General features: G+C 45.8%; 1 pseudogene; it reads right to left on the reverse strand.

The window, feature by feature from the left end:
• Positions 1–4,900: 4,900 nt before the first annotated feature.
• LOC116639450 lies at positions 4,901–5,744 on the reverse strand (annotated as a pseudogene).
• Between the last annotated feature and the right edge of the window lie 11,896 nt (positions 5,745–17,640).

Here is a 17,640-nt window from a genome sequence, read left to right on the forward strand (position 1 = left end):
TCACAAATACATTCCGGTAGTGCTGGGGATACAAACATAAAGTGGGTCACTTGTGTTTCACACATCTCACACTGTAGCAAGGGAGACAGCATCTAGACCAATACATTATAATTGAGACGCAATTAGGTAAGAGCTATGCCAAAGACATTACACGTCAGTTACTACTGACACGTAATGAAGCAAAAGATTTCATTGCACCTTGGGAAGAAGAGAAGTCTTCCTGGGGTGATATTTGGAACAGTCTTCCAATGACCAGATGTTTGCCAGATGGAGAAGGAGAAGGGCATCCCAAGTTGAAGGAACAACATGGCCCCTTGGAAGGACACAGTGTGCCCAGGAAGCTGTGAGGAGCCACAGTCATTGGAACGGAGGGGACATGGAAAAGGAGAACAGGAGGTGAAGCTTAAGAGGCAAAGGGTCCCATGTGGGGAGGACCAAGTTTGCCGTTCCAATGTGATCTTATAAGCAATGGGCAACTGCATTGAGGTTTTTAGGCAGAAGAACAAGATCGGGCTCTTGGCATTAGACTGGAACATAGATGAGAGGAGGAGTAAGACTGAGGGTGGAGAGAGCATCTAGGAAGCTGTTGTAATAATGCCGGTGAGACAGGATAAGAACCTGAACAAGGACACTGACAGAGGGCATAGAAAGGAAGCTAAGGATGGGAGAGACCACTCAGAAGAAAAAGCCATAGGACTCAGGAATGTGCTGGGCTGGATATGGGGTAGGAAGATGAGGGAGTCATTCACCATCAGCCTATTAAATTCATGCACTTATGGGTTGCTGAAGCAGAGTTTAAAAATGTTTTAACAAGTGAGGCCTCCAAGTCCAGGGCAGCTCAACAGTTACTTTGGAGCATAGCTTCTTTGACTCTGATGAACACTTGAGCATTTCTTGGTAATCATGTAACAGTAAAGCAAACAGCATGCACTCCCTCAGAAAAGACTATACAACCATGTACCTATAATGCAAATATAATATTGCTATAATATTAACCATTATGCAATGTGTGTGCTGTAGGAGATGAGAAACAAAGAATATAAGACTTAGCTGAGGGAAAGATCTACTTCATGGAGGCGCTCATCCACGAGCACATTTTCGAAGGAAAGAGATGGGCACTCCAAGAGGGAGGAAATGCCTGAGCTGAGCAGGTGAGCAGGAAAGCATTTCTCAAGCATCCTGTGAGATGCTGCAGAACAAAAGGACCCACGGTCAGAAACAACGTAGAGATGCAACCTCCCATCACAGCACGTCTCCTTGGACATTCACAACCGTCTCAACATATTAAAGATCCTGTGAAACCCCACAGTTAAAAATAATTTGTCTAGGGGCACCTGGGTGGCTCAGTCGGTTAATCGTCCGACTCTTGGTTTTCAGCTCAGGTCATGATCTCGCGGTCGTGGGATCGAGCCCCCATTTGGGCTCCGTGCTCAGTGCCAAGCCTGCTTGAGATTCTCGTTCCCTCCTGCTCTGCTCCTCCCCCTACTCTCTCTCTCTCTAAAAATAAATAAAATCTTTAAAAAAATTATTTGTCAGGTGCCTGGGTGGCTCAGTCACTGGGCATCTGCCTTCGGCTCAGTTCATGATCCCAGGGTCCTGGGATCGAGTCCAGCATCAGGCTCCCTGCTCAGCAGGAAGCCTGCTTCTCCCTCTCCCATTCCCCCTGCTTGTTTTCCCTCTCTCGCTGTGTCTCTCTCTCTCTGTCAGATAAATAAATAAAATCTTTAAAAAAAAAATTATTTGTCTAGTGAAAAAAGCAAGTCAGTGGTTACAAGGGACATGCTGCAGGGAGAGGAAAGGGCACAAGGAAACATTTGTCAGGTAATGGACATGTTCTATATCTTGATTGGGATGGTAGATTACGTGGATGTATATATATGTCAAACTCATTGACCTGTACACATAAAATGCATATATTTTGGGGCGCCTGGGTGGCTCAGTCGGTTAAGCGTCCGCCTTCGGCTCGGGTCATGATCCCGGGGTCCTGGGATCGAGCCCCACATCGGGCTCTGTGCTCGGCGGGGAGCCTGCTTCTCCCTCTCCCACTGCCTGCCTGTCTGCCTACTTGTGCTCTCTCTCTCCCTCTGTCAAATAAATAAATGAAATCTTTTAAAAAATGCATATATTTTGCTGTACATTTTGTGTGTAAATTATATTTCATTTAACTTGATTAAAAACTGTAATAATCTGTTGGGTTTGTCTTGTGGTTTTTTTTTACTTTTGAGAACTTTTTAATTGTTTTCATTAGTATTCCCTCAAAAGGCCTGTTTCTTTGAACACCATCTGGAGAAACACCAGTGTGTTAGTTTCCTATGGCTTTTGTTACAAATTACCACAAACTTGGTGGTTTAAAACAACATAAGTTGATTATCTTGCAGTTCTAGAGGTCACAAGTCTGAAATGGGTCTCGCTGGACTAAAATCTCGGTGTTCCCAGGGCTGCGTTGGTTCTGGAGGCTCTGGGGAGGGAAGGATCGGTTTCCTTGCCTTTTCCAGCTTCCAGAGGCTCCTGCATTCCCTGCCTCAGGGCCCCTCTTAGCTTCATCTTCAAAGTCAGCAACCACATCACTCCAACCTCTCACTTCCCCAGCTCTCCTTCTCTGACTTCTGTCTCCCTCTCTCACTCACAAGGACTCCTGTGATTACCCTGGGCCCCTCACATCATCCAGGATTATGTCTTCAACTCAAACTACTTAACTGGGTCACATCTGCAAAGTTTTCCTCACAGGTTCCAGGCATTAGGACATCTCGGGGCGGGGTGGGGGGTGGGGGAGACATTATTCTGCTTAACACAACCAGTTTTTAGTGTAAAATCAGAGGAGTGCACAATAAGCCTGTAAATGAAGTTTGAGGCCAGGTCAGGCTAAAGGATTTGGTAAGCGACAGGCAGAATTTCTTTACCATTAAATTGGTACATATACATGTTTTAAAATATGAAAGCTATCATAGGGTATAAAAAATTTTTTTTCAGATCCCCAGCCATCCAGTCTTCCTCTCTGTGACCAAAAATGTTACTTACCACTTTCTTATATATTATTCCAGAAGCAATCCATACCTACATAATTCTTCTACACAAATGGTAGCATAGTATAAAAATTGTCCCAGTAACTTTCTAATTGTCCCTTGACAATATAAGTTGGATATCATACCAGAGCAGAACAAAGAGAGCTTCTTTTTTTTAAGTTTATTTATTAATTTTTTTAGTAATCTCAAATGCACAACCCCGAGATCAAGAGTCACATGCTCCACCGACTGAGCCAGCCAGGTGACCCCAAAGAGAGCTTCTTTATTCATTTCAAATGGATAGATAGCATTTAATTGTATAGACCAGTGATTCTCAACATGCTTGTTCATTAGAATGGCCTGGGGAGATTTTGAAAGATCCCCAGGAGTTCCAGCTATCCGCTCTCTGCAATAAACTGCCTCAGAAGTTAAGAAGCATAAAACAATGACCATTTTATTATGTTCACAATTTGGAGGGCCAAGAATTCTGGCAGGACACCGTGGGGACAGCTTGTCTCTGCTCCACAGTGACTGGGGGTGGGGGGGGGGCTCGGTGGGGTGGTCTGGATGGCTGGGAGATGGCAGGAATGGTTTGATTGGAGCCATGGATCAGGGGCTTTGATTCGGACATCAGCTGGAATCCTTGGTTACTGTCCACATCGTATTTGCAGAGGCTGAAATATGCAAAAATGCTTCCCGACTCATATGCCTAGGGCCTGGGCTGGGGCTGAATAAAGTACTCTCTCTCTCTCTCTCTTTCCCTCCAACCCATCCCCCTTCATGAAGCTAACTTGGGTCTCTTCACAGTATGGTGGCCTCAGGATCGTCAGACTTCTTACATAGCAGCGGGCTCACCCCAGAGCTTAAGTTCCGAGAGGCCAATACAGAAGCTACAAAGCTTCTTATAACTCAGCCTTGGAGGTCTCAGACTATCTATTTGATCTCCTTCTATTGGTCAAGCAAGTCTCTAAACAAGAGACTATTCCTATTTAAGAGAAGGGGAATTAGACTCTACCTCTCAATAGAAGTGGCAGAAAATTTGAGATCATCCTAATATACCACACCCAGGTGACCTGAATGTGCAACCAGGCTTAAAAACCACAGTTACAAATGTACCAGATCTTATTAACCAAGCCCTTATTGATGAGTGTGCAGGCTGCTTCCGATCCACTGCTACCGCCAGTGAGCCAGCCCTCGGTATGTGTGGCGGCCATCATTTCACATGTAGGTCAATATGTCTGGGATAAATTGCTGGGAGTGAAATTGGTGTGGATTAAGGACACCTGGGCTGGCTCAGTCGGTAGAGCATGTGACTCTTGATCTCAGGATCATGAGTTCAAGCCCCACAATTGGGTGTAGAGATTACTAAAATAAGGTGGGGGGGTGAAGAAAAAAAGAAATTGGTGTGAATTAAAGATTAGGCTCTGGAAGTTTTTTGTTTGGGGTTTTTTTTCCTCCATCTTTCTTTTTATTCTCAAAATATGGTAATACTAAAGTCCCAGAGGTATTGGACTGGGCTGGCCCTTGTGTGGGCTCTAGTGCTTTGGAGGAGGCAGAACTGAGTCCCCAGGAATGTGAAAGCATTATATCAAAAGGATAGCAGTAGTTACTGTGCCAAGTTCAACAGCCCAAGTCACACCCGGGGCATATACACAGCAGGGCTTGGGCTCTAGCTCTGGGGGAAGAACAGGGGGTGATAACTGCTCTGAGACAACTGAGCACAAGAAGAGGCAGTGCGCAAGGGTCTGGTGGGAGAAATAGGGAAGGTGAAGGAGAGGGATCTTCCTTTCCCTTCTCCTACGACTTAAGGGCAGAGGCACGTGACGCCAGCAAGGGGCCAAAGTAGGTAGTAGCTACCTGGATCCCATTAGGGAGAGGCCAGACCACTCCAGGGCTGGTTAGCTGGCTTTGGCAGGCGGTGGAATACTGGTCATTAAGAAGAGAGATAAACTGTTCTAATTTCTGGGCAGCTTGTTTCCCAGCCTCTAGTACTTCCTCATGATTGACCTTCTCCTTGGTGTCATAATCCAGGACGACTTTGTTAGTGATGAGGGAGAAGCCAAAGACTCAAAGTCCACAGTGCCTTGCCAACTACAACTTCTGGTACTGCGCTCATGCCAACAGCATCTGCCCCTAGCCTCAAAAGGGGGGCCTGCCCCCATCACACAGGTACCTTCCTTTCGCTCTCTCTGCTCCCCCATCTGTTTCCAGGCACTGTGAGCCTTCCGCCTCATATCCTGGTCAGAGGCATTGGACATGGCAGGGACACGAACTCCAAACCTTTCAACATCGGACCCTCTAAGAGGGTCCAAACCACTGAAGCCAAGTAGGCTGATGTGACCATGCATCAGCATGATTATCTCCAACCTCAAACTCGGGGTTGAGTCTTCCAGCTGCACTGGTGACCACTAGGGTGTCCACACCCATAAGGAAGAAAATCCTCACTGGGAATGTCACCTTCGAGCACGAGTAGCCTTCATGCATGGGGAACCTGCCCTGCACCATCACACAGGCTCTGCCATTCAGGAACCCAGACACCAGTCAACCAGCATGACCCGGCAATGTCTTTTGGAGAAAGTTTGGTATCTCACTGTAGTCAAAGCTCTGGGCCTCAGTTAATTTATCGGTCAGATTTCCTAACTCAGAACCACAGATGACTGCCACTTGAGGTTTGTGCTCGGTGTGGCGCAGAAGCCATTCACTAGTGTTCTGATCATCATCATACGTAAATTCGTTCTCCATGGTGCTGCCGCTGCCACCCTCTCGAGAAGCCCACCCTTCCCCTCTTGGATCCCATCTGCTGAGCTGCACTGCGCTGCGCTGAGCCCTACTCCCCGGGAGTGGTGTGCACAGTCCGGTACTGCAAGTTTTTGAGTGATAAAGTGACACATGCAAGTCTGAACTTGAGAAGATCCAGTCTGTCTGCACTGCCCAGGATGGAGCAGAAGCAGGCAGGAATTGCAGGCAGAGAGACCAGGCTGATTGTGGTCAGACTATCTGGGGGATAGATCATAAGGTCGAAGTGCAGCTAGAAAGGGACAGGTGAGTCAGAGCACCAAAATGCTATGCTTCTTGTTACAAGTGATGGAAGACCAGGCTGATGGGGTGATCAGCTTGGTGAGGGATGATAAGCACTGGAGTGCTCATGGCCAGTTCCTTAGAAGAGGTAGGACTTGAGATGGAGCGTGCAGGATGAGGAGAGCTTTAATAGGCAGCAAGGAAAAGGGAAGACAATCTTCCCACCAGCATTTCATGTGTTAGAAGACATGGAGGAAGCTTCTTTTTTTTTAATAAAGATTTTATTTATTTATGAGAGCGAGAGAGCCCATGTGCATGAGGGGGGAGGGGTAGGGGAGGGGCAGGGGAAGGGAGGTGCAGAAGTAGAGTCCACCTTGAGCAAGGAGCCCAATGCAGGGCTCGATCCTAGGACCCTGGGATCATGACCTGAGCTGAAGCAGACTCTTAACTGACTGAGCCACCTAGGCGTCCTGGAAGCTTCTTCTTGAGATAGATAATGCAGCTCAAGCACTTACGGCTTAGCGGGTGCCTGTCACATAGCAAGTATTCAAAACTATGATGCATTATTCTCAATAACAGCCAGTAAGGCCTATTAAAAGCTTAACAAATTGGGACATGACTTTGGACGGCAACTGTCAATGCTCTCGTTATTTCTCAACAGATCTATATGGAATGGGAAAAGCTTTGGTGAGGCCATAGGTTCCTGAACCATTGGCCCAATTTGAAACAGATAGTGGTTTCCTCATTCTGTCTTAGAACCTTCATCAGCTTCCCTTCCTTCCAAGGGAGAATCAGTGGGAACTGACACTAGCTGGACAGAGAATCCCTAGAATCCCATTCCTGTCCCACCATCACACTCTCAGCCTGGTATTCATCTCCTTGTCATCTTGTAAAACTTGATCCCAGGAACTGATTTTCTGTGGGGTACATTAACAAAGAAAAGATCCCAGAGCAAGTACGGAAAGGGTCTCACTATAAGCACTGGAAAGACTTTATCTGAAGATGTGTTCCGGTTCTGGGTGGCACGCGGTCATGAAAAGAAGTAGCATCTGGATAGTATCCTATGATATGGCTAACCCTAGTCATCCTTTGGGTCTTAGCTTAAAAAATCCTTCCTCCAGGAAGTCCTGATGACCCTGAAACTGTTTGAGTGCCCCCATATGTGCTTTCTTATACTCTGAATCTCCCTTGTTATAGCATTTACAACACCATTGTTATTCTTGTGTAAATGTCTCCCTTAGATAGATAGATAGATAGATAGATAGATAGATAGATAGATAGATACTCTCTTATAAACAAGCTCTTGTTTGCATGTCTCTGCAGTGAGAGACCCCAAAGTGACCCCCAATGACTCCTACTTCCTGTTGCCCAGGCCTTGGTATAATCCCCTCCCCTTGAATATAGGTAGGACCTGTGACTTTCTCCTAATCAATAGAATACAGCAAGGTGACCAGATGTCACCCCTATGGTTATGTTGGGTTACATAATACTCCGTTCCAGCAGACTGGAGCAGGAGACTCTGCTTTCTGACTCGAAGTAACTGGCTGTGTTGAAGAAGCCCATATGGCCAGGGAGCCTACAAGAGGCCTCTAGTTGCCATGGGTAGTTTCTACAGGTAGCTTCTAGAAGTGGTACCCGGGAAAGAAAAGTCAAGAAAAGAGATGGGGGCTGGGGGTACAGGGAGACAATGTTCTATAGCCTGATGGAATCCAGCAGACAGCCAGCCAAAACCAAGGCCTACAGTCTTACCGTGGTAAGAAATCAAACTCTTCCAGCAAGCTCAATGAGCTTGGAAGGCGATTTTTCCCCAGTCAAGCTTCCAAATCAGAACACCACTCAGTGGACATCTTGAGTCCAACCTTATAAGACCATGAGCAGAGGAGCCAGCTAAGCTGTGCCCAGACCCCTGCCCCACAGAAAGTGTGATAGAAAAATGTATATTGTTTAAAGCCTCTAAATTTGTTGTAATCTGTTACAGCAACAGAAAGCAAATATATCCCCACCAGACAGTAAGCTGTGTGTGGGCAGGAACCAATCCACAGGGCATCCCCCGTTGTACCTCCAGCACTTCCCACGGTGCTTAACAAATATGTGTTGAACGAATGTACATCATCCCTACAATACTTACAGAACCACTCTATAAGAAGGATTATTTTTACTCAAGTTTTATTAAGACTGAGAGAAGGTAAGTGACATATCCAAGATTCACCCTGAAAGAAAAGAGATAGGACTTGAACTAGCACCTCCTCGGACCAAACCACAAGCTCATTCACTAACATCACAGCTGTAGGAAGAGTGCAGGCTTTCCATCTTGGCAGAGCCAGTGGAAGCCTACACAAATTATTGTCCCTAGCCCACGCTTGGAGCAGACATCACTAATAAATCCCTGTAGGCTTTCAGGCTGCATCTATTGCAAACCCTCTCAACTCAGCATTTCGGTAGCCACAAGCAATTGATCAGAACTGACCCAGGAGAAGAAACCTATTTATCATCTGAGCTCTGAGTTCTATCTATATCTCCATGCAACTGGACTGGGGATCCATTCCTAGGAATGTACAGGAAATAATATGAAAGAAGTGAAAGTCTGGGCACAGATAGAAGTGGTACCCAGGAAAGAAAAGTCAAGAAGAGATACAGGGGCTGGGGGTGCGGGGAGACAGCCTCACAACACCTCCAGGCAGGAAATTCCACTAATGGTCCACGCTACAGCTGGGTTTTCTCATGGCTGAATTCCCCAAGTTAGCTGATGGATTCTTCCTTGCACAGCAATCAGGTTCAGCGATTAGAATCCTTTTTTAATTATCATCACGGCCATGCCGTCCCAGCCGATGACCCCACCAGGGGAGCAATGCATTGAACATGGGCCATGGCTGATATTTTTGTTGTTTTGACAATTAAGGTGTTACGTTTGCCTGAGGGGTTACAGTTTTGATATTTTAAACATTCATCTCCAGGAAGGAAAGCTCCCTGTTTCAACAAGGAATACCTAGGCTGCCATAAACGTGATGGAGCCTTGAAGTAAGAAAACAGATTGAAAAGTGAGGCAAACAGTCAATGAATTAGTTGTTTGGTTTTGATTCTATTTGTTAATAAACTGATGAAATCCACTTTGCTCTAGGCATTAAATAGACCAGGGTTACCAAGTGTATTGTGCTGACAATACCACCTCTCATGCCATGGCAGGCATTACTAATTAATCACATCATTCTCTCCTCCCTGAGTCCCAGCTTGGTCTTGGAAACCTTCCCAACACAGAGCTCCAAGCAGCCAATAACAATCTATCATTCTGGATCGCCAGGCAAAAACTACTTGCCATCCAAGATTACAGGCACAGCCCCAACTCACAAGTTATCAAACAAAAAACAGGAGAGTGAAGCTTTAGGATTAAGGGCACGGAAACTGGACTGAGAGAGTGCCTGGATTTGAAGCCCACCTCTGCTATCCATTAGCCATCCCATGCCTCAGTTTTCTCACCCATAAAATGGGAATCATCATAGCATCTACCTCGTTAAGCTACAATGATGATTATGTGAGTTCAAATAGGTTACAGATCCTGGAAGAGTACCTCGCAAGCATAAGCATTGGCTATTCTTATATTTTGATTCCCTTTGTTCTATGTACAAAATCTAGCTCTCCTGCTGGACTGTAGGCTCTTCAAAGGTAGGCACCATGCTTTGCCTTCTTTGCATCCCCAGCACGTAATACACAATAGGAGCTAAGTCAGTATTCGATAAATAAACTGTTGTATTAAATTCTTCCAGCCAGACTGGCAGACTCACTATTCCTCCCCCCAGTGCCTGGCACATTTCTGCCTCCTGTCTCTCCCATGGCTTCCCATCCCCCCACTCCTCCTACCAGCCTCCATCTCTTTAAGGCCCCAATTCATCTTCTTCATCCTTCTACTCTCCCCACCAAACCCACCCGGCCAATATTCACCTGATTTCTTCCCATCCTTTGGAGCCTGCCCAGCTGGAGTAGTTATTCACCTGCTCACCAAATAATTCCAGCTCTTTGCCTTCTGGGTACCTAGTGGAATTTTACTTCTTGCCCTGCCCCTGTGGTTGGATGTGACCCTATTAAAAGTCTGGCCCATGAGTGGAGAATCTGACTGCTGGTGTGAGACCCTCCCAATTTCAGATCTGTTTCCTCTGCCACAAGAACCAGCAATGTTCCAACCTGCGGCTGTTCCATCTGTCTGGTTCAGAGTGAAATTAGGGGGAGCAGAGCCACTAGCTGACCCACGATGGACCAATAGCATGAATGAGAAAGAAATCTTGATTTTTTTAAGCCGCAGAAATTTGTTGTTGCTATTTCTGCACCATCACCTGATTTATCCTGCCAGATACATTACCTTAAGGTCAGCAACCTCCTGCAAGCCTGCTCTAGCCACACTGACCCACAATAATTTCTTCAAAAGTGCAGGGGGAAAAGCCTCTTACTCATTTTTATCCCCAAATCTAACATAGTGTCTTGCACACAGTCAGAGGCCCAAACCCTGGAAAGTACTTAGCGCAGTACATAGCACATAGCAGCAGCTCAATAAAGGGCAGGTGTCCCATTCTCACCATGAGCTGTGAGACTGGTATTGTGACCCCAGGGATCAGCCAAGACACCAAGGCCTAAGTAGATCAGGCTCTGCAGCCAGGGGGCTCCTCAGTGGAAGAGTCCAGATGTCAACCCACGGCTGCCAGATGCCAAGTGTTAGACCACCATACCATACGCCCCCTAACACCAAACAGGGCCTCTCTCTTGATGGTCTAATTCTGAGGTCCTCAAGCCACACAGCCCTCTGACCTTGGGATCCGACAGAACCACCTTGCAGCTCTTAAAGTCCTGGTGATCAGGACAGCCTTACCAGGTAGCAACCACGAGCACTGCGTGTGCGAGCCCCAAGAGACCTCTTGTCCGTCTGACTTCCCTTCCGCAGAGCCTCATATAGTGCCAGCCCAAACAGGTACTTAATAAAGCTCCTTTGATAAAAATCTATGCAGCCAATAAGGCTCCACCATACCTACCTACCAGGTGATGCCAACACTGAGCAGTCGGATGCATGCAACGAGACTAACTAGTAGCAGCTAGTTAGGCAAAGGAGAAAAAGTGAAAAGGAGAAAAAGTGAAAAAGGCAAGGCAAAGGAGAAAAAGTGAAAAACGCAAGGCAAAAGGAGAAAATGTGAAAAAGACAGACGATGCACAAATGTTCGAAACCAAAGCTTTTATGCCTTCGAAACTGAACCCAGGGATATGGCAGGAACGCCTGTAGACAGTTGAAGGGCTTCTCCCTCCCCTGGATTGTTGCAGTGTTCGGGAGGCTCCAATTTCTAATCTCACAGGTCGGGAGTCAGCCCTGAAGTCTCTGTGCAGCGGGGTGGGTGTGAGTCAGCCCTGGAGCTGGCAGGGCCCCGGGCCTCGTGTGGAGTCCAAACCCGTCACTGACACATAGGGGAGAGCGGAGGCAGGAGTGGGTGTTTGCTGACAAGCAGCTTCATGGGAACGCTTGCCTTGGCATTTCTCAGTGCTGAATCAGGGAGAAAAGTTGGGCAGAGTGCTGCGGGGTTCCACTGAGGGGGAGGGGGAGGGGGAGAGGGAGGGAGGGAGACCAGAGCCCGAGGTGGGAGAGAAGCAGAAGCAAAGTGACCACCATCTGAAGGCCTTCTGGGTGCATTCCACGCTCTCTCCTGTCCGCCCTCGCCACAGCCCTTGTGGGAGGGGAAACCCCTCCGGGAACGATTTTTCTCTCCTACACAGGAGGAAACCGGGGCTAAGATAGATCAAGGGCTGCACAGCTAACTAGTGGCTAAAATGGAATTCAAACTCAAGTCTAACAAAAGCCGGATGTTCTCCAGCATCTGACCCATCACTTGACCCCCACCTCTGATAAACCCCGTCTCACCTTGGCCTCACCTGCTTCTCCTCCAAAGCTTAGCAGAAGCCAGACAGACAGGAAATGAAGGGGATGTGGAGAGAGGCCTTCACCTCTCAGACAGACTGGGAGGGAGTGAGCAGGACCCCAAATGCAGGAGCCTGGGTGAGTCTTGTTCAGCCCTGAGTAGGGCAATCCTACACCTGCCAATCCAGATGAAGAGAGAAAAATCCAGACCTCCCCATTCCTCCCTGATTATGTTATCCAGAGCAGCACTGCCTAATAAAAATATAACCCAAGCTACATATCGTAATTATAACTGTCAAGTAACCACATTTTTAAAGGTAAAAAGAAAGAGGTGAAATTAATGAATAATAAATTTTATTTAACCAAATCTTTCCAAAATAGTACTATTTCCACATGTAATCAACATAAAAAATTTATTTTTTATGCATGTCTTTTTTCTTTTTTTTTTTGGTACTAAGTCTTCAAAATCTGATGTGCACTTGATACTTATCCACGCCTCAACTGGGACTAGCATATGTGACTAGTGGCTACTGTATTGGATGGAGTAGATCTACAGGATATGAAAATATCCAAATGAATACAACCTCAATCTACATGATGCAAAGGGCTTTTTAACTATCATACCAGAAGGTTGATCTTTTTTGTTTACAGTTCTATGCATTTTAACACACGTATAGATTCATGTAATCACATGTAACTACCACCATAATCAGGATATGGAGCAGTTCCATCACCCCCAAAAAACTCCTTGGTGCTCTCTCTTTACTGCCAAACCTTCCATCCTCCCCTAATCCCCTGTACAAATGGAATCATACAGTAGGTAACCTTTTGAGATGGGTTTTTTTCACTCAGCATGATCCCTCTTAGGTTCTTCCTCTTTATTACTGAATTTTAGCACACTGTACGGATAGACCACGGTTTGTATACACATTTAGCTGCTGAATGACATTGGAATTGCTTCCAGATTGGGATGATTATGATCAGAGCTGCTGTAAATATGCAGACAGGTTTTGTGTGAACATGAGTTTTCATTTCATTTCTCAGGAGTGGGATTGCTAGGCCATGTGGTAACTGTATGTTTAATTTTATAAGAAACACCAAATTGTCTTCCAGAGTAGTTGAGCCATGTTTTATTCCCATCAGCAATGTGGGAGAGTACCAGTTGCTCTGCATCCTTCTCAGCACTTGATATTGTCAGTATTTTTATTTTAGCCATTATGATAGGTATGTAATTGGATCTCATTATGGCTTTAATTTGCTTTTCCCTAATGCCTAATGATGTTGAACATCTTTTAATGTGCTTCTCTGCCCTCCATATGTCCTCTTTGGTCATATGTCTGTTCAAGTGTTTCGCCCATTTTTAAATTAGGTTGTGTGTTTTTAAGGTCTTATATATCCTAAATACAAGTCCTTTGTTGGATATGTGATTTGTATAATATTTTCTCCTAGTCTCTAGGCTGTCTTTTTACTCTTATACATTGTCTTTCACAGAGCAGAAGTTTTCAATTTTTATAATGTTCAATTTATAAATTTTCCTTTTATGGACTTTGCTTTTGTTGTCCTTAGTTAGACCTAACCCCAGGTCTCAGAGATTTTCCTCATATTAAGTTTTTGAACAATAACTCACATGTTTAATACCCAAGGGGTTGTAACTCCTTAAAGAAATTCAGCTATGGGTTTTAGTTGTGAAAATCTACCTTGTCATATGGATTCATTCATCCACTCTGCAGATATTTAATAAGTGGAAAGTCATGACTAGTAAAGGAGAGATGATTAAAATTTGGTTCACAATAGTGGCTGCCATTAATTGAAGGTCTAGGGCCAATGGCCATATAAACATCCTCTATATCCTCCAATCTGGCGTTACTATCCTCATTTTACAAGAGAGGAACCTGAAGCTTAGAGAAGTAATTTTCCAGCCACACAGGCAAGTGACAGTAGAGTTAGGCTCAGCTAATTCCAAAGTCCTCAGGTGTGGGAGGGTTCTTTGCTTTCTAGCAACAGAAGACAGCTCTACCTGCCTAAGGGGGGGGGAGGGGGAGAGAGAGAGAGAGAGAGAGAAAGAAAGAAAGAAAGAAAGAAAGAAAGAAAGAAAGAAAGAAAGAAAGAAAGAAAGAAAGAAAGAAAGAAAGAGAGGGAAAGGAAAGAAGGAAGGGAAGGGAAGGAAGGAAGGAAAGAAGGAAGGGAGTAATCCACAGGTATTTCACAGAACCAACCCAACAGCTCAACCACCGAATCTTACAAGGGAAAAAAAAAATTAAGGAAGTTCAGAGATCTAGGTAGCAGGAAACATATAGATGTTAATGTCCGGACATCCATCCCCTTCGAATGAAGCATCTTTAACTATTTTTAGCCCTTTCGTGTGTCCTCTCTAGATTCAAATTCCCTGGATCAATCATCTCACTGACCTGTCATGGGTCATGACACCATCTTTTGCCCAAGGAATGATGCAACACCTTGATTGATGGTCCCACCAAGACTATGTCCAATTAGGGGCACAGTCCCCTTTCCTTTTTGAGAGGTAGTTACATGAATAGCAGGGCTATTACTGCAGGAAAAAGGAAGAATGGATCCTCGGAAGATAAAAACCACAGAGGCCCACGTTGGCAATGTTTTCAAAATTTTTAACCATGATCCATATTGAGAAATATATTTCACAAGAACGTGAATATATTCACACACAATTGAAATGAAATTTTCATATAACAGTGTGTCCCCTTACAATGTGTAGCACACTCAATATGTAGAAATGGATGTCACAACTCCCTCATGGGTCACAACCTGCAGATTGGAAGCACCACCCTTACCATGATTTCCTTCCTCTCCATCCATGAAGACTCCAGAAGGGAAGTGAGACAGGGAAGGGAGGAAAGCCAGCAAAGGGTTCACAATGAGAGTGCTGTCACTGTGGCATCTGGGGCTCTGTCCCACAGGAGACCCTCTGAGAAACTGTGCAGAACATGCCTCAGGGCTGCCCCACCAAAGGGCAGGGAAGCTGGAGGGTTCATCCACCCACTGACATTCCTCCATGTGAAGGCAGCACCCAAACCATTAATTTCCCAATACTTCCAGCCTGCCACCAGGTGAGGGCAGAGCTCCCATGGCCAGAGAACCCCCCCAAGCAGAGAGATGCAGGAAGCTTTGGGCTGTATGGAAATTATCTTTAGATGACCTCTGGGTGGGTCAAGAGTATACAGGTTGAAGTCCTCCTGCAAGATGTAACTGGGAGGAAGAAGCACTAACTCAGAAAGCCATTGTCAGTCATAAACACCTGCCTCCCTTCCCAGGCCACACCACATGGTCAGGCACATCCTGACCCAACCCCCTTATTTCTAAATTCACCAAGTGTGTCCTGGGCTGGCTGCCTGCTTCCTGCTTCAGCATTGCTGAAGGAAGACAGGAAGTCTGCCCAGCTGGTTCACTGGTCCAACCTGGCCCCTCAGATTCTCAGCCAACGTCCCAGAGAATGTCTCATTTCAGCCTACCATCTCTGCCACAGCATTTCAGTAAATATCCACCCTTGCCCTCCCCTTAGTCCCAGAAAAGAATATGACCCTACTCCTGTCAAGGTGCCAATGAAAACAAATATCCAGGACTCAGGGAGGGATCCAGCGCACAAACCTTGATTAATCACCTGCTGTTTGTCAGATTAAAAGACAGAAGATAAACTGACTTTGGGAGTCAGGTCCAATGGGATGGGAATAGAAGCAGCACTGGGCACGGGGCACAAACTCTTAATCAGCAATGCCTGAGGGCAGTGGGTCTTAACTCGGGTTGCAACAGTCACCTGAGGAGCTTTTAAAGAGTACTGATTCCCACCGGGAGATGGGGTGGATCTGAAGCACCCGAATATTTTTTAAATTCCCCAGATTCTAACACACAGGAAGTATAAGATGGGACAAGAAGGAAGAAATAACATTTCTTGTGGTGGCTTTCTTTTTGAGGTAACCTTCACATCTCATCTAATTCTCTCAATAATGCCACAGTAGCCACCCCCCCTTATCTGCGAGGGATATGTCCCAAGACCCCCAACAGGTGCCTGAAACCAGTAGGTACCAAACTCTATATATACTATGTTTTTCTCTATATATACATAGCCATGATAAAAGTTAATTTATAAATTAGGCACAGTAGGGGCACCTCAGTGACTCAGTCGGTTAAGCGTCAGACTCTTGATTTCAGCTCAGGTCATGATCTCAGGGTCATGAGATTGAGCCCTGCATTGGGCTCAGCAGGGAGTCTGCTTTGAGATTCTCTCCCTCCCTCTCCCTCTCCCGCTCCCTGTGTGCTCGTGCTCTCTCTCTCTCTTTCAAATAAATAAATCTTTAAAAAAATAAAAAATAAATTAGTCACAGTAAGAGATTAACTATAATATAATAGAACAGCTATGACAATACACTGTAGTAAAAGTTATGTGAATGTGGTCTCTCTCTCAAAATATCTTATTGTCCTGTACCCACCTTTCTTGTGATGATGTCAGATGATAAAATGCCTGTGATGAGATGAAGAGAGGGCATGACACAGGCATTTTTACCCAGTGGTAGACTATTTTTGACTTTCTGTTAATTCTTCAGGAGGATCACCTGCTTCCAAACCACCGTTGGCTGCAGGTAACTGAAAGTGCAGAAAACAAAACCAAGGATGAGAGGAAACTACTCTTTATGTTATGTATGACTGTACCCATCTCACAGGTGAGAAAACTGAGGCTGAGGGAAATCAAGTAACTCACCCAAGTCCCCAGTGTTATGAGCAAAAGCTCATGATAGAGCACCATCCAAGACTGAGTGCAAAGGCCATGACTCCTTTTACCTCACTATGCTATCCCGCCAGTAAAATTTTAATAAGATTAATGGTAAAAGGAAGGGAGAAGGAAAACATTTGAGATCAAGAGTGTCACTGGATAAATCAAGACCAGCCAAGGTAGGCAGGCGTGTGGGAAGGGCTCTGGGGCGCAGCAAGAAACCTGGGTACCTGAAGCTGTTCGTAGCACCAGGAAAAATGAGGCAAAGCCACCAAAGCCGGGGGGGGGGGGCGGTTGTTGAGTGCCAGCTAAGCCTCCCCTGTCCCAATGTCCCCTGCGCCTGGCTCTGCTCTCAAGAAGGTACCGCGTCCAAAGTCAGCTCACTGGGCCATTTTCTCATCAGATCGGACTGTGACTTGGAACGTCACAGCCAGACAGCCCGGGGTTAATCTCCCTCTTCTCCCTGGCCTCCAGGCCAACTATGTTCAGCTGCGAGAATAAACCAACATCACAGCAGACAGCTTTTCCTCATTTCTGTCACGGATTTCTCTATTCTCTGTGGCTGCCTGGCTTTCCAGGCTCAGAGGCCCATCTGGTTGAAGGGATGTCCTGCTATTTACAGCCTCCTCTGGGACTGCTCAAAGACAGGAGAAACCCTATCCACTTCTACTCCTCTGTGTCTGCTCCAGGAAACTGAATTGTATTTAAGCATCACATTTTCGGAAGGAAAGGGAACTTCAGTCTGTTCTTTCTTGATGGTATGTTTCAGCAACAAGATGCCCAATAAATGAAGGCAATCCTCAAAAGGAAAACTTCAAAACCAAGATCTCCCTAGCACGCTGTGCTTTCAAAGTCCAAAAGCATCTTTCAGAAAATCCTGGAAAATTGCAGAGCTGGAAGGGACCTACAGATCATCTCGCAGAAGGGGAAGCTTAAGGCCCACACGGGAGAGAGAGTCCCTTGCCCGATATCATGGCCTGAGGTGATAGCAG

Source organism: Phoca vitulina, unplaced genomic scaffold, assembly GCF_004348235.1.
Source record: "Phoca vitulina isolate PV1807 unplaced genomic scaffold, GSC_HSeal_1.0 scaffold18, whole genome shotgun sequence".
NCBI classification, from domain to species: Eukaryota; Metazoa; Chordata; class Mammalia; order Carnivora; family Phocidae; genus Phoca; species Phoca vitulina.